Source organism: Micropterus salmoides, unplaced genomic scaffold (genome assembly GCF_014851395.1).
Source record: "Micropterus salmoides isolate LMB-PRFRI ecotype aquatic unplaced genomic scaffold, ASM1485139v1 Ms_hic_scaffold_2, whole genome shotgun sequence".
Classification (NCBI taxonomy): Eukaryota; Metazoa; Chordata; class Actinopteri; order Centrarchiformes; family Centrarchidae; genus Micropterus; species Micropterus salmoides.
Genome location: NW_024041150.1, coordinates 8,015,319 through 8,039,083, shown reverse-complemented (window position 1 = coordinate 8,039,083; position 23,765 = coordinate 8,015,319). Strand labels below are relative to the sequence as shown.

The 23,765-nt window shown below is 51.0% G+C and overlaps 1 pseudogene; it reads right to left on the bottom strand.

Moving 5' to 3' along the window:
• LOC119911420 overlaps positions 1 to 22,848 on the bottom strand; it is a 42,571-nt pseudogene extending 19,723 nt beyond the window's left edge.
• Between the last annotated feature and the right edge of the window lie 917 nt (positions 22,849 to 23,765).

Below are 23,765 nucleotides of genomic sequence, written 5' to 3'. Positions count from 1 at the left end.
AAGAGCTGCAGTATTAACGGTACTACTGCAGTAAGAGCTGCAGTATTACTAACAGCACTACTGCAGTACGTACTTGTTGAAGAGTTGTAGTATTACTAACAGTACTACTGCAGTAAGAGCTGCAGTATTACTAACAGTACTACTGCAGTACTTACTTGTTGAAGAGCTGCAGTATTACTAACAGTACTACTGCAGTACTTACTTGTTGAAGAGCTGCAGTATTACTAACAGTACTACTGCAGTAAGAGCTGCAGTATTACTAACAGTACCTACTGCAGTACTTACTTGTTGAAGAGCTGCAGTATTACTAACAGTACTTCTGCAGTACTTACTTGTTGAAGAGCTGTAGTATTACTAACAGTACTACTGCAGTACTTACTTGTTGAAGAGCTGCGGTATTACTAACAGTACTACTGCAGTACTTACTTGTTGAAGAGCTGCGGTATTACTAACAGTACTTCTGCAGTACTTACTTGTTGAAGAGCTGCAGTATTACTAACAGTACTACTGCAGTACTTACTTGTTGAAGAGCTGCAGTATTACTAACAGTACTACTGCAGTAAGAGCTGCAGTATTACTAACAGTACTACTGCAGTACTTGTTGAAGAGCTGCAGTATTACTAACAGGACTACTGCAGTAAGAGCTGCAGTATTACTAACAGTACTACTGCAGTACTTACTTGTTGAAGAGCTGCAGTATTACTAACAGTACTACTGCAGTACTTACTTGTTGAAGAGCTGCAGTATTACTAACAGTACTACTGCAGTACTTACTTGTTGAAGAGCTGCAGTATTACTAACAGTACTACTGCAGTACTTACTTGTTGAAGAGCTGCAGTATTACTAACAGTACTACTGCAGTACTTACTTGTTGAAGAGCTGCAGTATTACTAACAGTACTACTGCAGTACTTACTTGTTGAAGAGCTGCAGTATTACTAACAGTACTACTGCAGTACTTACTTGTTGAAGAGCTGCAGTATTACTAACAGTACTACTGCAGTTAGAGCTGCAGTATTACTAACAGTACTACTGCAGTACTTACTTGTTGAAGAGCTGCAGTATTACTAACAGTACTACTGCAGTTAGAGGTGCAGTATTACTAACAGTACTACTGCAGTACTTGTTGAAGAGCTGCAGTATTACTAACAGTACTACTGCAGTACTTACTTGCTGAAGAGTTGTAGTATTATTAACAGTACTACTGCAGTAAGAGGTGCAGTATTATTAACAGTACTACTGCAGTAAGAGCTGCAGTATTACTAACAGTACTACTGCAGTACTTACTTGCTGAAGAGGTGCAGTATTATTAACAGTACTACTGCAGTAAGAGGTGCAGTATTATTAACAGTACTACTGCAGTAAGAGGTGCAGTATTATTAACAGTACTACTGCAGTAAGAGCTGCAGTATTATTAACAGTACTACTGCAGTAAGAGCTGCAGTATTACTAACAGTACTACTGCAGTACTTACTTGTTGAAGAGCTGCAGTATTACTAACAGTACTACTGCAGTACTTACTTGTTGAAGAGCTGCAGTATTACTAACAGTACTACTGCAGTAAGAGCTGCAGTATTACTAACAGTACTACTGCAGTACTTGTTGAAGAGCTGCAGTATTACTAACAGTACTTCTGCAGTACTTACTTGTTGAAGAGCTGCAGTATTACTAACAGTACTTCTGCAGTACTTACTTGTTGAAGAGCTGCAGTATTACTAACAGTACTTCTGCAGTACTTACTTGTTGAAGAGCTGCAGTATTACTAACAGTACTACTGCAGTACGTACTTGTTAAAGAGCTGCAGTATTAACGGTACTACTGCAGTAAGAGCTGCAGTATTACTAACAGCACTACTGCAGTACGTACTTGTTGAAGAGTTGTAGTATTACTAACAGTACTACTGCAGTAAGAGCTGCAGTATTACTAACAGTACTACTGCAGTACTTACTTGTTGAAGAGCTGCAGTATTACTAACAGTACTACTGCAGTACTTACTTGTTGAAGAGCTGCAGTATTACTAACAGTACTACTGCAGTAAGAGCTGCGGTATTACTAACAGTACCTACTGCAGTACTTACTTGTTGAAGAGCTGCAGTATTACTAACAGTACTTCTGCAGTACTTACTTGTTGAAGAGCTGCAGTATTACTAACAGTACTACTGCAGTACTTACTTGTTGAAGAGCTGCAGTATTACTAACGGTACTACTGCAGTAAGAGCTGCAGTATTACTAACAGCACTACTGCAGTACGTACTTGTTGAAGAGTTGTAGTATTACTAACAGTACTACTGCAGTAAGAGCTGCAGTATTACTAACAGTACTACTGCAGTACTTACTTGTTGAAGAGCTGCAGTATTACTAACAGTACTACTGCAGTACTTACTTGTTGAAGAGCTGCAGTATTACTAACAGTACTACTGCAGTAAGAGCTGCAGTATTACTAACAGTACCTACTGCAGTACTTACTTGTTGAAGAGCTGCAGTATTACTAACAGTACTTCTGCAGTACTTACTTGTTGAAGAGCTGCAGTATTACTAACAGTACTACTGCAGTACTTACTTGTTGAAGAGCTGCAGTATTACTAACAGTACTTCTGCAGTACTTACTTGTTGAAGAGCTGCAGTATTACTAACAGTACTACTGCAGTACTTACTTGTTGAAGAGCTGCAGTATTACTAACAGTACTACTGCAGTTAGAGCTGCAGTATTACTAACAGTACTACTGCAGTACTTACTTGCTGAAGAGTTGTAGTATTATTAACAGTACTACTGCAGTAAGAGGTGCAGTATTATTAACAGTACTACTGCAGTAAGAGCTGCAGTATTACTAACAGTACTACTGCAGTACTTACTTGTTGAAGAGCTGCAGTATTACTAACAGTACTACTGCAGTACTTACTTGTTGAAGAGCTGCAGTATTACTAACAGTACTACTGCAGTACTTGTTGAAGAGCTGCAGTATTACTAACAGTACTACTGCAGTACTTGTTGAAGAGCTGCAGTATTACTAACAGTACTACTGCAGTACTTGTTGAAGAGCTGCAGTATTACTAACAGTACTACTGCAGTAAGAGCTGCAGTATTACTAACAGTACTACTGCAGTACTTGTTGAAGAGCTGCAGTATTACTAACAGTACTACTGCAGTAAGAGGTGCAGTATTATTAACAGTACTACTGCAGTAAGAGCTGCAGTATTACTAACAGTACTACTGCAGTAAGAGGTGCAGTATTATTAACAGTACTACTGCAGTAAGAGCTGCAGTATTACTAACAGTACTACTGCAGTAAGAGCTGCAGTATTACTAACAGTACTACTGCAGTACTTACTTGTTGAAGAGCTGCAGTATTACTAACAGTACTACTGCAGTACTTGTTGAAGAGCTGCAGTATTACTAACAGTACTACTGCAGTACTTGTTGAAGAGCTGCAGTATTACTAACAGTACTACTGCAGTAAGAGCTGCAGTATTACTAACAGTACTACTGCAGTACTTGTTGAAGAGCTGCAGTATTACTAACAGTACTACTGCAGTAAGAGGTGCAGTATTATTAACAGTACTACTGCAGTAAGAGCTGCAGTATTACTAACAGTACTACTGCAGTAAGAGGTGCAGTATTATTAACAGTACTACTGCAGTAAGAGGTGCAGTATTAACAGTACTACTGCAGTAAGAGCTGCAGTATTACTAACAGTACTACTGCAGTACTTACTTGTTGAAGAGCTGCAGTATTACTAACAGTACTACTGCAGTACTTACTTGTTGAAGAGCTGCAGTATTACTAACAGTACTACTGCAGTACTTACTTGTTGAAGAGCTGCAGTATTACTAACAGTACTTCTGCAGTACTTACTTGTTGAAGAGCTGCAGTATTACTAACAGTACTTCTGCAGTACTTACTTGTTGAAGAGCTGCAGTATTACTAACAGTACTTCTGCAGTACTTACTTGTTGAAGAGCTGCAGTATTACTAACAGTACTACTGCAGTACGTACTTGTTAAAGAGCTGCAGTATTAACGGTACTACTGCAGTAAGAGCTGCAGTATTACTAACAGCACTACTGCAGTACGTACTTGTTGAAGAGTTGTAGTATTACTAACAGTACTACTGCAGTAAGAGCTGCAGTATTACTAACAGTACTACTGCAGTACTTACTTGTTGAAGAGCTGCAGTATTACTAACAGTACTACTGCAGTACTTACTTGTTGAAGAGCTGCAGTATTACTAACAGTACTACTGCAGTACTTGTTGAAGAGCTGCAGTATTACTAACAGTACTACTGCAGTAAGAGCTGCAGTATTACTAACAGTACTACTGCAGTAAGAGCTGCAGTATTACTAACAGTACTACTGCAGTAAGAGGTGCAGTATTACTAACAGTACTACTGCAGTAAGAGGTGCAGTATTATTAACAGTACTACTGCAGTAAGAGCTGCAGTATTACTAACAGTACTACTGCAGTATTTACTTGTTGAAGAGCTGCAGTATTACTAACAGTACTACTGCAGTACTTACTTGTTGAAGAGCTGCAGTATTACTAACAGTACTACTGCAGTACTTACTTGTTGAAGAGCTGCAGTATTACTAACAGTACTACTGCAGTACTTACTTGTTGAAGAGCTGCAGTATTACTAACAGTACTACTGCAGTACGTACTTGTTAAAGAGCTGCAGTATTAACGGTACTACTGCAGTAAGAGCTGCAGTATTACTAACAGCACTACTGCAGTACGTACTTGTTGAAGAGTTGTAGTATTACTAACAGTACTACTGCAGTAAGAGCTGCAGTATTACTAACAGTACTACTGCAGTACTTACTTGTTGAAGAGCTGCAGTATTACTAACAGTACTACTGCAGTACTTACTTGTTGAAGAGCTGCAGTATTACTAACAGTACTACTGCAGTACTTGTTGAAGAGCTGCAGTATTACTAACAGTACTACTGCAGTAAGAGCTGCAGTATTACTAACAGTACTACTGCAGTAAGAGCTGCAGTATTACTAACAGTACTACTGCAGTAAGAGCTGCAGTATTACTAACAGTACTACTGCAGTAAGAGCTGCAGTATTATTAACAGTACTACTGCAGTAAGAGCTGCAGTATTACTAACAGTACCTACTGCAGTACTTACTTGTTGAAGAGCAGCAGTATTACTAACAGTACTTCTGCAGTACTTACTTGTTGAAGAGCTGCAGTATTACTAACAGTACTACTGCAGTACTTACTTGTTGAAGAGCTGCAGTATTACTAACAGTACTACTGCAGTACTTACTTGTTGAAGAGCTGCAGTATTACTAACAGTACTTCTGCAGTACTTACTTGTTGAAGAGCTGCAGTATTACTAACAGTACTTCTGCAGTACTTACTTGTTGAAGAGCTGCAGTATTACTAACAGTACTTCTGCAGTACTTACTTGTTGAAGAGCTGCAGTATTACTAACAGTACTTCTGCAGTACTTACTTGTTGAAGAGCTGCGGTATTACTAACAGTACTTCTGCAGTACTTACTTGTTGAAGAGCTGCGGTATTATTAACAGTACTTCTGCAGTACTTACTTGTTGAAGAGCTGCGGTATTATTAACAGTACTTCTGCAGTACTTACTTGTTGAAGAGCTGCGGTATTATTAACAGTACTTCTGCAGTACTTACTTGTTGAAGAGCTGCGGTATTATTAACAGTACTTCTGCAGTACTTACTTGTTGAAGAGCTGCGGTATTATTAACAGTACTTCTGCAGTACTTACTTGTTGAAGAGCTGCGGTATTATTAACAGTACTTCTGCAGTACTTACTTGTTGAAGAGCTGCAGTATTACTAACAGTACTTCTGCAGTACTTACTTGTTGAAGAGCTGCGGTATTATTAACAGTACTTACTTGTTGAAGAGCTGCGGTATTATTAACAGTACTTCTGCAGTACTTACTTGTTGAAGAGCTGCGGTATTATTAACAGTACTTCTGCAGTACTTACTTGTTGAAGAGCTGCGGTATTATTAACAGTACTTCTGCAGTACTTACTTGTTGAAGAGCTGCAGTATTACTAACAGTACTTCTGCAGTACTTACTTGTTAAAGAGCTGCAGTATTACTAACAGTACTTCTGCAGTACTTACTTGTTGAAGAGCTGCAGTATTATTAACAGTACTTACTTGTTGAAGAGCTGCGGCAGCTGCGTCTGGTCCTCCATCACCTCCTGACACCAGGTGTGGGCCTTGGTGCTGTAGAACAGGTAGGTCCGACAGCACAGCTGCTCCTTAAACACGGGCCAGAACGTCGGCTTTGGACCCAGAACCTCGAAACCGTGGACCCGGGTGTCAATGCCTCCCTGTCAGAGGGGGGAGAGGGGAGGTCAGCTGATGGAGGGAGGGGGGCAGGAGGGCGGGATCCAGAAACGGGGTGGAGCTCAGAGTCTCACCTGCTGACATCTCTTGACCCTGATCTGGATGATGGACCAGAACCTGGTCATGTTCTCCAGGAGGACGACCCGACTGGCCGACGGGGTCACGTTAACCTGCGCGCACACACAGCCGGTTGATTAGTGAAGCCTGCTGTGTAAAGGTGGTCACATGTCTAGTAGGACGATGTGGGAGGTGCTTCAACACACGCTGACCCCGCCTCCTTCAGAGCGGAGGACTCACCGTGTTGAGCTCGGTGTTGATGTTGGTGGGCTCGTCTCCTCCCAGAACCAGGATCCGGGCCGGCATGTAGCTCGAGTCCTCGCTGGCCACCAGGATGGCCAGTTGTCTGCGCACACAAGTTCACATTTTTAATTCATACTTCTTGTTCTTCAGGGTCACAGCGATGCATGCTGGGTATGTAAGCAGGGTTCTACAGTGAGACCATTTCGCTCGCATATGCCCCTAAAAATTGACACGTGCGAACCGGAAAAATGCTGTACGAGCACAGCGTGCGAGTAACTACAACATACCGGTGGCCGTTACGAAAACAAAGACAGAGGTGGTGATGGCCACTTTGGCGTGAGAGACACGTGTTCAATTCCCCACAGTGACGTCCACCATTGTGCCCCTGAGCGAGACACTTAACCCCTCGCTGCTCGAGCGGCGTGCGCCCTCTGACATGTGTAGCAATGTTGTACCTGATGACGACTCCTTTGTGCATGTAGATGTTGATGAAGTGCGAGCCGGTGCAGCCGTTGGACTCCCAGTAGGTTTTGGGGTTCTTGTCGGTCAGTTTGTTGGCTCGATGGTGATTGGACGAGACCTCCACCTTCTCCCAGCACTTGTCCTCCTTCAGCTCCACGCTGGAACCTGAACACACCGCCAGCTGTGAGACAGCGTCTCCCTCACGCAGCCACAGAACTCACTTTCACGCACTTTATTAAACGTCACACACAAACAGACCTTGGCAGAGATTCCTGAGGAACACGTCGAAGAAGGGGATGTTGATTGGCTGATGGCTGCGACGATGCTCCTCAATCTGACCCAACACCATCTGACAGGAAACAGGAAGTAGTCAGAGACTTCATGACAGGAAGTAGTGTTTGTTGTGTGGTCAGAGTACGAGTCTCAAATCAGACTCAGATACTCAAAGCCGATTTATACTTCTGCAGCAAATCTACGTCGCACCTCCCCAAAAATGTAACTACATGTGGCAGCGAGGTGGCGTCACATGTCCTCCAAGAGCGCAGGAAGCGCTGCCGGCTCTGGACTCAGATAGTCCCCCCCCCCCGTACCTGGATGCATCCTGCGAGGACGCTGGTGGTCATCTTCTTGTAGAGGCTGGCGTACTTCTCACAGTCGGTGATGAGGTCTCGCAGCTCGGTGACCAGCAGCAGGTTGGTGCTGTGTTTGTCCAGAGCCTTCACCAGGGCCTCTTTGGTCCCCAGGCGGCACATCACCACCGCGTAGTCCTTGTTCAGGGACGCCAGCCGGTACAGGAAGCGGATGAACATCTGCACCACCTGAACAACCAATCACAGGAGGTTAACGTACGTCGCACGGCGCGTCTGCTCCGCCCGCTCCCGGCCTGTACTGACCTCTCTGTCGTTGATGAAGGCCGTCATGGAGGACAGGCAGGGCTCGATGCTCTCGTGCCACGGCAGCACGTCCTCCTGGTAGTTATCCAGGAACTTGTTCAGGATCCTGCGGGGACAAACGACCAATCAGAGCAGCTCTACGGCATCGTCGTCGGGGGGGTCAAAGGTCACAGTCAGTACCTGAGGATGGAGAGCTGGACGGCCCGGTCGGCTCGGTGCTGCTCCATCAGACGAACCAGATCCTGGTACGTGTCCCGACTGTGGATCACCTGAACGAACGACGTGTGTAAATATTGTCCTGCAGGTCTGTGATCCTGAACCTTTAAAGACTCAAGTACTGTACCTGGCTGCGCTCCTCCTCCAGCTGAGAGGCGTCGTCACACAGCAGCTGCTCCAGAGTCTGGATCACCTCTTTGGTGGCCGTCAGCTCCTTCAGACTCACAACCAGCATCTGCAGCTCCGTGTCCTTAAAGTCCAGCTGCTCCCGACACTCTGAGACAGGGACAGACAGGGACAGACAGAGACACAGGGACAGAGACAGAGGCTCAGTTTGACCCGGACCCGGTTTCGTCGACCTCGGCCCGGAGGAGGTCTCACAGCGGTTATTGCGGTTCTGATCAAACGTGCTGGTCTCACGAGTCTCAGCTCGTTGATCAGCTCTTCTCTCGGCCTCTGACGCACTTTACCTTTGCTCTCCAGCTTGTGCACCATGGAGATGTGGTTGAGGGCGATGATGGCCAGCATGGTCTCGGCTCTGGACAGGGTCAGACACTTCTTGAGGACGGCGGTGACGTCGCACGCCACCAGCTGCTCCGCCAGGCTCTTGTGGTTGGAGATGAGCATGATGATGACCAGCAGGCCGTTACGCACCGACAGCATGCATCTGCAGAGAGCGACAGATCAGCGGCAGGAAGCGGCTCAGAAGAGCGGGTTAGACCGGACCTGCGGCGGAGACTCACCCTTTAGTCTTGAGCATGAGGTCGATGGCGGCGGGGATGGCGCCCAGCAGGCCTTTGGAGCCTTCGGGCGTGGCCGAGCCGATGCTGGCGAAGATCTCCAACATCATCTGAGTGCCGGACTCCGAGAGGGGGAGGCTGCTGCCGACGCTGCGGAGGTCGTGTTTGCTGGCTCCAGTGATCACCTTCAGAGTCTGACAACGACAGAGGTCAGAGGTCAGACTATCTGATCGGTTCCGCTCACAGCCTGATCCAGCTCTTTGACGTCAAATACAAAACGACAAGGGGAGAGACGAGATGCGACGGTAAGAAGCTTTCTCGCAAGACGATCACGCGATCATTTTATCTCGCAGTGAAATAGAAAAGTAACTGAGATAATTAACTCCGCCCAGCTGATGCCACATCATGTTCTACAGATCTGCCACCAGAAACCGCAGCTGAGAAACAGGAAGTGTTTCATGTAATTCAGCATTACAGATTTCTTCTCGTCTCGATCTCGTGGGTGACTAAAGCCTTTAGCTGGAACTACACATCATCTTCTTCAACGGTCGATTAGTCGTTTGGTCTCTAAACTGTCGCTCAGAGTTTCCAAACGTCTCGTTGTGTCCACAGCCCAAAGAGATCCGTCATGGAGGAGAATAAAACCCAACCCGATGAAGCCGTTACCAAAAGAGTTGCAAAGTAATGAACTGATTAAGCGCTGCAGCACACAAACACGCCGTGTGACTAGATCAGCTGACCCGATATCGCACTCAGAAATATGAAGGTAACGCTTCTACAGAGAGGAGTCAGAAACGTTGTGACGATCAGCTCTGCTGCGAGTCTCACCGCGAGCGCCAGCTGCTGGACGTGGGCCACGGTGGAGAACTCCTGCATGCAGGACAGGATGGCCTTGACCCCGCCCTCGGTGGCGAAGGAAACCCTCCACTCGTACTTGATCATGAGGAGGTGGGTGAGCCTGAGCGTGCAGACCAGCAGGTCTTTAGAGGACGAGCCCAGCAGCTCCACCAGCAGCTTCAGGACCTTGTCCCTGTCGAGACACAAAGAGAAACACTCGGGTCTGTGAACTTTTTATTTTCTAAAAATGTACTTTGTTCTTTCCCTAAAGCTCTGCTATAAAACTGAAACCAGCGCCTGGGCCCCGGACCCTACCAGGCCGCTCCTGACCGGGCTCTGTGTATTTACTGGAACACACTCGCTAAGCGCCAGTGTACCCTGTATTTCCTGGAGCGCTCCCTGATGTGGCCCCTCACCGTATGGTCTGGGCGGAGTCGCTCCTCATGGAGTTCTTCTCCTGGGTCCCCTTCTCCTCCATCAGCCTGGTGATGAAGAGGACGGCGGCCATCTGCTGGGCCTGGTCCGAGCCCGACCCCCCCTTCTTCAGGATGTCCACCACCTCGCCCAGCTTCTCCAGCACCGTCTTCTTCCCCTGGACCCGCGGGTTGTTGAACACTGCAGGGAGAAGAAGAACAGGACTGATGTCTCTGAACGGAACGCGTTACTGATGTGGTCCTCGCTCACAGACTCCTCCCACCTTTCATCTTGTCCTCCAGGTCCTCGGGGTACTTGCTCTCGTCCTCCGTGGGCAGCTCGCTCTCCGTCTCCGAGCTGCCGAAGCCCGAATCGACAGGAAGTTCCTTTTTCGCCTTCTTGGAGACGGAGCCCATCGCTGAGGACGAGGAGGACGAGGAGGCCGAGGCTGACGACGAAGACGTGGAGTTCTGACCTGCTCCTCCTGCTGCTGCTGCTCCTCCTCCTGCCAGGCCGGACGGACCCAGAGAGCTTTCAGCTGGAAGACAAAGCACAGTCAGACTCGTCCTCGCCGCCTCGTGGACGCAGAGGGGTGCGTCTCCGTCCTCACCCAGCAGCTCCTCGTCCTCCAGGCTTCCTCCTCCTCTCCTCAGGTAGTGTTTGGAGAAGGTGTGAGAGCAGAGCAGGTCGCCCAGACACGACGACGGCAGCTTCTGCTTCAGGTAGTGCAGCAGCTTCTTGGCCACGTCTCCGGGGACGGACAGGCCGATCAGAGCCCAGTCGTCCAACTCCGCCTCCTGCGGGACAGACAGAGACAGAGGAGGACAGAGGGTTTCCGCAGGGTTCACTAAGCTACGGTTAAGAGCCGCAGGGTTTCCCAGCGCGCTCCTCACCTGGTCGTCCAGGCTCTGCAGCAGGACGCCGTTGACCTCCTGCTGCTGTTTGGGCTCCAGCTTCTTGATGAAGAACAGGATCTCCCACCACTCGGCCCGGCTCAGGGCCAGAGGCTCCCTCTGCAGCCCCTCAGACAGGTAGGGCAGCGAGTAGAGACCGCCGGGAGGCTTCGAGAAGAACGTCTGGCTCACTGTGGGAGCAGAAGAGACAGGCAGGGTGAGACAGGCAGGCAGGAGAGACAGACAGGGTGAGACAGAGAGGCAGGAGAGACAGACAGGGTGAGACAGACAGGGTGAGACACGCAGGCAGGAGAGACAGGCAGGGTGAGACAGGCAGGGTGAGACAGAGAGAAGAGACAGGCAGGGTGAGACAGGCAGGCAGGAGAGACAGGCAGGGTGAGACAGGCAGGGTGAGACAGAGAGGAGACAGGCAGGGTGAGACAGGCAGGGTGAGACAGGCAGGGTGAGACAGAGAGGCAGGAGAGACAGACAGGGTGAGACAGACAGGGTGAGACAGGCAGGCAGGAGAGACAGGCAGGGTGAGACAGGCAGGGTGAGACAGAGAGAAGAGACAGGCAGGGTGAGACAGGCAGGCAGGAGAGACAGGCAGGGTGAGACAGGCAGGGTGAGACAGAGAGGAGACAGGCAGGGTGAGACAGGCAGGGTGAGACAGGCAGGGTGAGACAGGCAGGGTGAGACAGGCAGGGTGAGACAGGCAGGGTGAGACCAACAGGAGAGACAGGGTGAACAGGCAGGGTGAGACAGAGGAGAGACCAACAGGAGAGACAGGGTGAACAGGCAGGGTGAGACAGACAGGGTGAGACAGAGGAGAGACCAACAGGAGAGACAGGGTGAACAGGCAGGGTGAGACAGAGAGGAGACAGACAGACAGGGTGAGACAGAGAGGAGAGAGCGACAGGAGAGACAGGCAGGAGGTACAAGCAGGGTTAGACAGACCGACAAGGTGAGACAGACAGGCAGGAGAGAGACAGAGATGGAAGAGAGAGACAAGGTGAGGTGAGACAGGCAAGGTGAGACAGACAAGGTGAGACAGGAGAGGAGAGAGCGACAGGAGAGACAGGCAGGCGGGAGAGACAGACAGGGTGAGACAGAGAGGAGAGACAGAGAGGGAAGAGAGAGAGAGACAAGGTGAGGTGAGACAGAGAGGAGACAGGCAGGCAGGAGAGACAGACAGGGTGAGACAGGCAGGTTGAGACAGGGTGATACAGGCAGGGTGAGACAGAGAGGAGAGAGCGCCAGGAGAGACAGAGAGGGTGAGACAGAGAGGAGAGAGCGACAGGAGAGACAGGGTGAGACAGGCAGGCAGGAGAGAGACAGAGATGGAAGAGAGAGACAAGGTGAGGTGAGACAGGCAAGGTGAGACAGACAAGGTGAGACAGGAGAGGAGAGAGCGACAGGAGAGACAGGCAGGCGGGAGAGACAGACAGGGTGAGACAGAGAGGAGAGACAGAGAGGGAAGAGAGAGAGAGACAAGGTGAGGTGAGACAGAGAGGAGACAGGCAGGCAGGAGAGACAGACAGGGTGAGACAGGCAGGTTGAGACAGGGTGATACAGGCAGGGTGAGACAGAGAGGAGAGAGCGCCAGGAGAGACAGAGAGGGTGAGACAGAGAGGAGAGAGCGACAGGAGAGACAGGGTGAGACAGGCAGGCAGGAGAGAGACAGAGATGGAAGAGAGAGACAAGGTGAGGTGAGACAGGCAAGGTGAGACAGACAAGGTGAGACAGGAGAGGAGAGAGCGACAGGAGAGACAGGCAGGCGGGAGAGACAGACAGGGTGAGACAGAGAGGAGAGACAGAGAGGGAAGAGAGAGAGAGACAAGGTGAGGTGAGACAGAGAGGAGACAGGCAGGCAGGAGAGACAGACAGGGTGAGACAGGCAGGTTGAGACAGGGTGATACAGGCAGGGTGAGACAGAGAGGAGAGAGCGCCAGGAGAGACAGAGAGGGTGAGACAGAGAGGAGAGAGCGACAGGAGAGACAGGGTGAGACAGGCAGGCAGGAGAGAGACAGAGATGGAAGAGAGAGACAAGGTGAGGTGAGACAGGCAAGGTGAGACAGACAAGGTGAGACAGAGAGGAGAGAGCGACAGGAGAGACAGGGTGAGACAGGCAGGCAGGAGAGAGACAGAGATGGAAGAGAGAGAGACAAGGCGAGGTGAGACAGGCGAGGTGAGACAGGCAAGGTGAGACAGAGAGGAGAGAGAGACAGAGAGGGTGAGACAGAGAGGAGAGAGCGACAGGGTGAGACAGGGTGAGACAGGCAAGAGAGACCTCAGGTGGACAGACAGGTGAGGCCCTGGGATCAGGTCTTACCTGCGGTGAGTTTGAGAGTCTCTGTCAGAGTGGAGGCCTTCTCCTGCGTCTCCTTCTCAGCCTGACTGCTGCTGCCGCTGCCCAGAATCTCCACCATGTGCCAGTGGACCCAGTAAGTCCTGGACAGGGAGTTCCAGTACACCTGCACACAGCGTACAGACAGAGGGGGCATTACGGTACAGATCAGGGTCTGGAGGGAGTCAACCTGAATCACATCAGTGACTCTCTGACCTGCTGCAGGTCTGCCTCACAGAGGAACCGGGGTCAAGTACTGATGTAGTTCACCGGGCCGGGATTTGATCTCTGCACCTTTAATTTCTAAATCTGCAGCGGCCAATCAAACGCCTGCAGGGTCCCGGTCCTGGTGGACTCTGTATAAACACGCTGTGCGGTTCACCTCCGGATCTTTAGGGCGAAAGATAATTACTGAAAAAGCGTCATTTTACAAACTACTAAAGACCCCGATTCCTCCGGCTGGACCTGGTTCCAGAGTTCCTGGAAGAGAACCGGCAGGATCCTAGTCCAGTTGAAGCCGTCCTAATCGGCAGGTGATAAACTATTTAAACGGTCCGCGTTTCCTCACCTGAACAGGCGGCGAGCCGTCGTTGCTGTAGCGAAACTCCCCTTCGTCTCCGGCGCTCACCTCCTCGTAGTCCTCCAGCATGCGGACCATCATGCCGCTCTTCAGGTTGTCCTGGACGTACTCCACGTAGGACGAGCGGCTGGCGAAATCTGAGCGCGTCTTGTATCCGTTTCCGGTCTTCTTCTTCGGCGGCGTGGCGGCGGGAGCGGCTACGGCGGCGGTGGTGTGAAGGACGACGGGGGAAGTGCAGAAACGAGGCTGGAAGATGGACCTGAGGACGGGACGGGAGGCCTCCTCCCCCTGCTCCTCCCCGCAGGCCCCGCCTCCTCCAGACTGGAGGGCGGAGCTGTCGGGGGGCTGGCGGTTCCGGTCCCAGCCCATGACGCGGACCAGCTCTGAGATCAGGTTGGCCATGGCCATGGTGAAGTCGAACTCTCGCTGGACGCGCAGGTGCTCCGTCTGGTGGGCGGTGCTGCAGGAGGAGGCGGGGGAGGGGCTGGCGTCCTGCCTGTCAGAGCTGGACTCCGTCCCCGCCGTGTTGAGTTTGTCCATCAGAGACGTGACGCACAGGTAACGCTTCACCAGAGAGAACAGCAGCTTCCCGGGAATCTGAGGACAGGAAGGACATGAAGGAGGACGACAACAACAAGAGGAGACGTGAGGAGGCTCAGGACAGGTGAGGGTCTACCTGAGGCAGGTGGATCCCTTCGAAGGAGATCCCGTGCTCCTCTGAGGAGGTGGTCTCTGCAAACAGCTCCAGCAGAGTGTAGCGGTTATCAAAGTCCATGTGCTGCTCGATGCCGTCCTGCTGACTGAGGGACAGCAAGACGTAGGCCCGACTCCCTGCAGGGGGACAGGAGGAGGAGTCAGGGGGGAGGAGGAGGAGGCGGCAGGGAGACAAACATCAATGATTAAATTAAAGCTGCTGATCAGTTGATGACATCATACTTCCCTCTGATCAGGACTCCGTGAGGTCCAGAGACGAGTTCCTTCACGTTATGAGCTCTAATGTTTTCTGTAGTTTCCCTGATCAGAAACAGATCAGACCTGCTCACGTGTCCGTTAACGGATCTACTCCTACAGCAGAACTCATTTTATTAGCACTAGACAACCAGAAGCTAAAGGTCACAGCTGAGCGCTAAAAAGAGGCTTAATGAAAGAATGGAAATCATCACTACAGTCAGTTATTAGTTTCAATCAGCTGCAGACTGATACTCAGTCACACTACACCTGAAGACATCTGGCCCCGCCCACTTTCAACCATTGTGTTAACAGTTCACTGACTCACAGGACTGCTGATGTTATTTCAGGAAGTAACCACAGGGCGTGTCATGTGACGGGTCGTGTGATGTGCAACAAAGGAAAATATGACTCAGCAAAGATTTGAAACAACGTGCCCAAGCTTTAGCCTTCCTCGGGGTGTCGGCGCCGTGGACCTGTTCCAGTCAGAACCCGGGTAGCACCGAGGGCCGACGCCGGGCCCCTGAGGATGAATTCGATCCTGTTAATCAAATCCATGATCTGTGTTCTGAAACCTCTGAGCGCCGAGCTGAACCTAAACCTGTAAACCAGGACCTGTTGAGTCACGCCGGCTCTCAGAGCGTTAAACCACGATGAAGCAGCACTCTGAACTTCCTCCATGTGACCACGACAGACCAGAGAGCAGCGGCGACGTCTCACTACGACACGTTTCTACAGAAGCGCCTGAGCAGAACGCCGCCCGACAGGACAGGAGGCCGACGCTGGATCAGGCGGTGGCAGATTCTGGTCCCTGGAGGACAGAAATAAAATACCGATCCGATTGACTGGCTGTGATCGTGAACTTTCTGCAGAGGGGAAGAGCAGCAGACTACAGCTCGGACAGGCAACAACTTCACTCTTTGTTTTAGGGTCAATATTCTGTAAAAGAAAAGGAAGGAAACGTCAGCATGACGGAGCTCAGTGGTTCATAGTTTAGAGAAAACAGAAGTAAGAAACCTGCAGGGAGGTTTCACACTGAGCTCAGTGCTGAGCAGGGGGCCGCAGCCTCGAGCCGCAGGGGAGCTGCAGGGGGCCGCAGCCTCGAGCCGCAGGGGAGCTGCAGGGGGCCGCAGCCTCGAGCCGCAGGGGAGCTGCAGGGGGGCCGCGGCCGGCTGCAGGGGGGGCCGCAGCCTCGAGCCGCAGGGGAGCTGCAGGGGGCCGCAGCCTCGAGCCGCAGGGGAGCTGCAGGGGGGCCGCAGCCTCGAGCCGCAGGGGAGCTGCAGGGGGGCCGCGGCCGGCTGCAGGGGGGGCCGCAGCCTCGAGCCGCAGGGGAGCTGCAGGGGGCCGCAGCCTCGAGCCGCAGGGGAGCTGCAGGGGGGCCGCAGCCTCGAGCCGCAGGGGAGCTGCAGGGGGGCCGCAGCCTCGAGCCGCAGGGGAGCTGCAGGGGGGCCGCGGCCGGCTGCAGGGGGGGCCGCAGCCTCGAGCTGCAGGGGAGCTCCAGGGGGGCCGCGGCCGGCTGCAGGGGGGGCCGCAGCCTCGAGCCGCAGGGGGGGCCGCAGCCTCGAGTTGCAGGGGAGCTCCAGGGGGGCCGCGGCCGGCTGCAGGGGGGGCCGCAGCCTCGAGCCGCAGGGGGGGCCGCAGCCTCGAGGCGCAGGGGAGCTGCATGGGGGCCGCATGAATGAAACAGAGTTGAACTTCCTCTTCAGCAGGAGTTCATTCGTTGGCCGTCTGACTCAGCTCAACGTCTGACGATAAACAAGCACATTCCTCGTCTCCTGGTTCCTAAGAAACCCAAAAGGAAAACAACTCCTCCTTGGTGGGTGGAGGAGGAGACCGAGCCCGTCTCTGTCTGAACCTGAAGTTATCGGACACAGTAAACCTGTCAGTGTAAAGGTAGAGGCAGCGTTAGCCTCCTGCAGTCTGACCGCACCTGGCTTTTATTTTCTATTTTAAAGAGCTCCGTCCATCCAGAGGAACATTAAAACTATTCGGATCAGACAGAGAGATTTACTATCTGATTAATATTACTATGGAACATTTCCTTCAACCAGTGCAGGAAAAGCTGCAGCTGCTGAAGGGGGGAGGAGCCAACATGGCAACAAACACAGATTTGGAAGCTGGCAGGACGGCAGCTTTTACATTTTTGTCTGCGTGTTCATGCAGAGCAGGTCTAACTATTATTTACAGAAACTGCCACACTGGAGTTAAACTACGAAGGTGGATCAGATTGAGTTTTTTCTGAACGCCACACGCTCCATATTTCTCCAGAGGAAGCACGTTGGCAGTGTCAGGAAATTCTGAATGTGAAGACACATTAACGGCTAAATCTAATATCGTGGCGGCCGACAAAGCCAGGGAGGCTTGTTGGACTAAACTTGTAGCCTGATTCTCTTCAGTGTTCTTGTAGTTCAGATCTCTATCCTGTATTTTATGTGGAATATGACGAAGATGTAAAGGTCCAGCTGCACATGAGGTCCACTGTAACAGAAGGAGAGGGGGAATAATCCCAGACACAATTTCATCTCCGAGTAAGAAACTTGAATATTCTCTGACATCAAACTTCACTCTGCAAGGCTGCAACATCGCACACACGTCTGCCGTGTATTATGCACGCACTGGAAAGTCAGATTCAGCGGTGAGTTTAGCCCACAGTCACCATCCTGCCCCTCAGAGACTTTGCCTCGGATCATTCGGAAGAAAACGGAGGGAAATTTCCAATTTTTCTAGGATTGTTTTCCTGGGTTATTAAGCCCGAGCCCGGCTCCACACGTAAAATAGTAATCTATCTACATATGTGAAAACACTCAGTTACAGCCTACAGACGGGCTCCATCTCAGAAACCTCTCTAGAATCCCGGCTGGCCGCAGGGCTCGCTGTCTGAACGCCTCGGGGAACAAATCAGGATCTAAACGTGTTTTATGAAGCGGCGTGGATGAATACTTCTCATCAGTAACACTGAGTACAGATGTGAAGTCCACGTGCAGGAGAACCTCCAGTTAACCGCCAACAAAACCTGCTGGGAGCGGTTCAGGGATGAAGCGTAAATCGCCATGGCAACAGACCTCGGGTAACACCTTTCGTAGTACGGGTTAAAGGGGAAGTTACTCCTGAAGCTAACTGCTTGGTAGTACAGGCCACAGGTCTCAGGAGGAAACACTTGCCTTTGTTTACTCTGCAGTCTGTCAACATCCACTCCTTCAATACACACATTTAATTAAGACAATCTGAATTAAAACCGTTCATTTTCTGGACTTTTCTTTGGGTGGTGTCCGTCTCTACTGGCTGTGGTTTGATATTGAAGCACTAATCATTATTACTGAACGCTCCCCGCCTCCTCCCGCAGGAGCCTTTGACCGTCGGCCAGTTCTTAGAGCTGCAAACTGCTTCGTCACCTTTGGTGATTTGCAGGTGATCAAACTGAAGCAAACAGCCGGCAAAAAATATGAAATATTATTAGAAACTAAATATTATTTCTAAAGTCGACGGCGGAGCTGCAGCTGCTCTGGCCGCCATCCTGCACGTGTTGGACCGACTTGGCACCAAACTCTCTGCTCCTGACGTCCTGCTGCAGGTAATGGTTTGTTTGTGAAACACAAAGTGAATCAGCAACGATCATTTTCCCTTTTCAAGGAGACTAATGTAGCCCCGCCCACACCTGCAGCTGACAGACAGGTGAACACGCGAGCGCTGCCGCTCCATCTGTCTTTAATGGAGGATCTCCGCACAGCTGGCTGCTCCCCTCCCATCATGCCCCGCCTCTCTGCCTGCCTGATAATCCCTCTGGTCTGTGTCCTGCAGGAAACCTTTAAAAGCTGCTCCAGCAGCAGCAGAGTGAGCGCTCTCTCCTCTGGGCGCTCGTTATCAGACTAACAGCTCTCTGCGTGTTTGTTTCCTCCCCGCAGCCCCGATGACTCATGGGTAAAACTCTCAGCTGCTCCTCGCCCAGGATTTTCTCCACATGGCCAACAGAGAAGGAGGCCGGCTCCAGGGAGGAGCCATTATTTAAAGATGTAGAAGAAGAGCAGCTGGACGGATCCTGTCGGCCGACGAGGACTCGGCGGTTCACACAAACGGGAGCAGAGACGGACGGAGAGAGAGACGCCTCCTCGTTAACAAGCAAACGACCCGTAGAGCCCAAAAAAAACACCGACAGCAGAAGCAAGCAGACCGATTACAACTGATGAAACGTTTTATACCAACAAGAAGAAAAACTGTCCAATTACTGTTTTAATGCAAAGAGCTGCAGAATCACACACGACAGCTCCCGATTGGTCCAACTCCGCCTGAGGGGGAGGGTCTCAGCCCGCCTCCAAGGAAACCACCGCAGGGTTTCAGCAGCTGCTAATAAAGCGACTGTATTCCGTTCATCGGTGCCCAACTTTCTGCATACGTCAGTCGAGCTGCGACGATTAAATTAACCTCCACCTATTATCGGTTAATTTCTCCTTTCTTTAAAGACATTCTCTGATTCAGCGTCTCAAACATGTTCTGGTTTCCTCTGACAGGACGGTCTCGTCGTCTCGGCTTCAACACACACTGATCAACATTTTCACAGTTTTATGGGCCGACCTTCTAATCGATCAACAGATTAATCGATGAGGAAAATAATCGTTAGCTGCAGCTTTATGTTTCAGTCAGCAGCTAGTTAGCTTAGCATAAAGACAGGAAACCAACAACCCGCTCGACAAGAAGAAGAAGAAGAGGTCGTATGCTGCGACCCTCATTTCCTGCAGGCGCCACATCCATGTCCAACACTGGACGTGGAGTATCGATGCTGCCTGCCAGCCAATCAGGGAGCAGTGCTGTGTGGTTACCTGCATCGTGCGAGGCGAGCGCCCGCAGCATCTTCCCGGCGCTGCGTCTGGTCTGCGTCTCCTTGTTGCACAGCAGCTCCATCAGCAGGTTGAGGGCGCCCGTCTCCTTGAAGACGCCGACCAGCGAGCCGATGCCGGCGTAGGCGCTCAGCACGTGGATGGTGTGAGTGATGCTGATGGAGAAGTCGCTCTTCTTGGTCATCTGCTTCCTGGCTCGGCGCACCAGGTTCTTCACGTCCTCCTTCATGTCCGACAGCTCCACCTCGTCGAAGGTGACGTCAGACGGGAACTCGCCGCCGCTCCTCTGCCCGCCGTCCGACGACTCGCCGCCCTGCTGCGTCTCCTGCTGCTGCAGGGGGCGCTGCGAGTCCGTTTTCCTCTTCCCCAGCAGCGTGGGGCAGTTGGCGTACACGTCCTCCGTCGACATCCACATCAGGATGTTCTCCGTCTTGCTCTCTCCTGACGTGGAGCCGCCGGACCCGCCCACCCCGGAGCTGCCGCCGCCCGTCCCGCCCGCCTCGCTGGCGCCGCCCCCGGGGCCGGAGCCGTCGTCGATGGTGACGAGACACCAGCGGATCAGGTACTCCGTTTGGCCGTCGTGGTTGCGTCGCTGGCGGATCAGCTCCTCCGGGTACGCCTGCAGCCGCGGGCCGAGCTGGACCAGCAGGTTCCCATTGCGGCGTTCGCCCACCATGGTCGCTGAGGAGGCGAGAGAGGAGCAGGAGGTTAATGGTCACAGCAAACATCCTCACAGGTTATAAACACGTAAACGAAGACGTCTGAAACTCTGCCGACCCCGTTTTTCGTTTTGAAACTCCGGAGAGCGTTTTAGTGAAGACGGGCAAAAACGCTCGGCTGTGATTGGCTGTCATCAGTCATGCACAGAGTTTGGTGTTTTTATTCAAACATGCTGGCCGGAGATCGCACTCCTTTTAATTCTGGTGTGGACGCCGCGTCGCAGCTCGACGCCTCCCGAGCATCAGATAAAGGAATCAACGCCTAACAGCCTGGAATAACCTTCAGCCTGGAATAACCTTCAGCCTGGAATAACCTTCAGCCTGGAATAACCTTCAGCCTGGAATAACCTTCAGCCTGGAATAACCTTCAGCCTGGAATAACCTTCAGACGGGAATAACCTTCAGACGGCTCCTCTCCTGTCACTTTGTGTTCAGAGTGGAGCTGAAGAATAAAACTACATGTTTGGTTCATTCGAATCATCAATGTTTCCGTTTAGATTTTATTTTGTTGGGAATAAAAAGATTTGATGAGAGCAGCTCTGAATGTTCTGCCTCAGTTTACTGATCCTCTGTTTGGCATCGAGTTTAAAACCACATTAACTTTCACTCATAGGTCTGAAACCAGAGGCCCTGACCAGGTACCCTGAACAAACCTCCAGCCGGTCAGCTCGTGTGAAGTGCGGCTGCTTGTGAGGAGACTCCAGGTGTTTTCTCTGGAGACTGAAGGCTGATCCTACAGGAGACCTTCAGTCAGCAGGAGGAGACCAGTTCTTACCTCTCCAAGACATTTTATAAGCACTTATACGCGTTACTGTAACCTAATAATCAAATCAGCCTTTAAACTTGAAATAAATAAGGACGACGTGAATCCTGATGACATTTTTTATCGTGATAACGTCTTTTAATCTCTGGGTGTCAGTTTGAAGCAGCTGTTCAGCGCTGAACTCTCCTCCTGCCTTTCTGGACACTTCAAAGTTTAATAAAGGAGTTATAAAGTTAAACTGAGCTGGACTGAACAGCGAGCTTTTCGTTTGAGCCTCGCTTCCTCTTTCCGTGTTTGCCGCGGATCCTCGTCTCTGAGGCGGCTGTTAGCTTCGCCGGGGCTCCGTCTAACACCTGGTGAAACTCTGAGTCAGTGCTGCCAACAAGCAAAAACACACACATCAGCAGTGACACTAGCGCCGTTTCCACCATTAAACACTACATTACCCATGTCTGACTCCACTGTACGCGTTTCTGCTGTGATCAGCTTGTAACGGTGCTGAAGTTCATAGCCGTCAGTAAATAGCCCGGTCCCTGGTCAACGCAACATTCTGCCCAGCTAGCCGAGGCTGCTAGCGTTAGCAGCGGCTCCTGTTCCGGGTGTTCAAGGGTTCACCTTGTCAGATTTAACAGCTTTAACAGAACCTGGGTGTCTTTACGTCCTTAGCTAACTAGTTCACGAAACGTTCCTCGACTTGTCAACGGGATAGTTGTCAACTGCAGTTGGATAGCTAACGTTAGCCATATGCACGTCGCACTGTTTAGGGAACGTCACGCCAAATGTCATTTCAAAATGTCAACATTTAAGGAACCGTTAAGTATAGGCCAAGAAAAATGAAATATTTTGAACTGTTTAATTAGAGTATGATTCCATAGACCCGTCTGCTAAATTCGGCACTTACATATTTACCAAATTATACTCATCTAGATAAAAACGGTGACTTCTGGACTTGGGAATCCCCCTAAACTGTCAGCTTTTGCGTTGTGACGCCAACATTAAACTTGGTGTTGAAAAAGCGAGAAAACACGTTTTAAAAGTGAATTCTCTATTAAGTGTTGTTTGATCGGTTTTATGTTAAGCCAAATAGCAAAGTGTATCCAGCAAACTCGTGACATACATGAAATACAATGTTTACCGTTAACGCTAAACGTTATAAGTAGAATCGCGCTTAATTAGCGGGTTTCTGTAACGGAGTTCGGCGTGTTGTTCTCTAAACGCAGCAGCTCGCTGTGTGTACAGTAACTATGGATGACAGCGCCGAGGAGCCGTGCCGGGCCGTGCCGGGCCTGCCCACATATCCGCCCGGGTCAGGCAGCAACGCGGCGCCGCTGACGGACTCCGGCCTGTTACAGCCAGGTCCCGGGTCAGGTGAGGGGGACCTACCTGCCGCGTCACAGACTTTACCCCTCGGTTCCGTCTTCCCCCTCAGGCGCTGTTTTCTCTTCCGCCCTAGCGTGTCGTTGCCCAGCCTGGTGAGGTTGGTTTTATCGCTGCTTTCCTCCGGAGCTCCGCGCTGTAGGATGCGCATTTGCGCACTGTGACAGGAGCGGCGTACGGGGAGGCGTCTTCTTCTTCTACGTCTGCCGCTGATTTTTCTTCTTCGTCGGTTTATTGGAGGATCGTAGGGAGGATCACAGCGCCACATGCTGCATGGGAGCGACATTACACCTCTGGTTAATGAAACAAAGTGAGAACCACAAAGAAATGGAGCAACACTGCTGGTAGTGAACGAGCTGACTGGTTTCTACTGTAGGTTTGCCCAGAGTCACGCCTCTCAGTCACCTTCCCCCTCTGACCTCTCACCTGCACTCAAGATCTGTGAAGAGGACGTGAGCCACCTCTTCCAAAGGCAGAAGATCAGGAAGGCTCCTGGACCTGACGGTGTCTCACCATCATGCCTGAAAATCTGTGCGGACCAGCTGGCCCCCATCTTCACTCAGATATTCAACAGATCTCTGGAGCTGTGTGAAGTTCCCTCCTGCTTCAAACGCTCCACAGTCATCCTAGTCCACAAAAAACCCTCCATCTCTGGACTAAATGACTACAGGCCTGTCGTCCTGACATCTGTAGTCATGAAGTCCTCTGAAAGACTGGTGTTGGCCCACCTGAAGGACATTACAGGCCCCCTGCTGGACCCCCTGCAGTTTGCCTACAGGGCTAACAGGTCAGTGGATGATGCAGTCAGCTTGGGACTGCATTACATCCTGCAACACCTCGACTCTCCAGGGACACATGCAGGGATTCTGTTCGTGGACCATCATCCCGGACATCCTCAGCACCAAACTCACCCAGCTCACTGTGCCAGCCTCCACCTGTCAGTGGATCACAGACTTCCTGACTGACAGGAGTCAGCAGGTGAGGCTGGAGAACATCACATCCAGCACCAGGACTATCAGCACTGGCGCCCCCCAGGGGTGTGTGCTCTCCCCACTGCTCTTCTCCCTCTACACCAACGACTGCACCTCAGGAGACCCATCTGTCAAACTCCT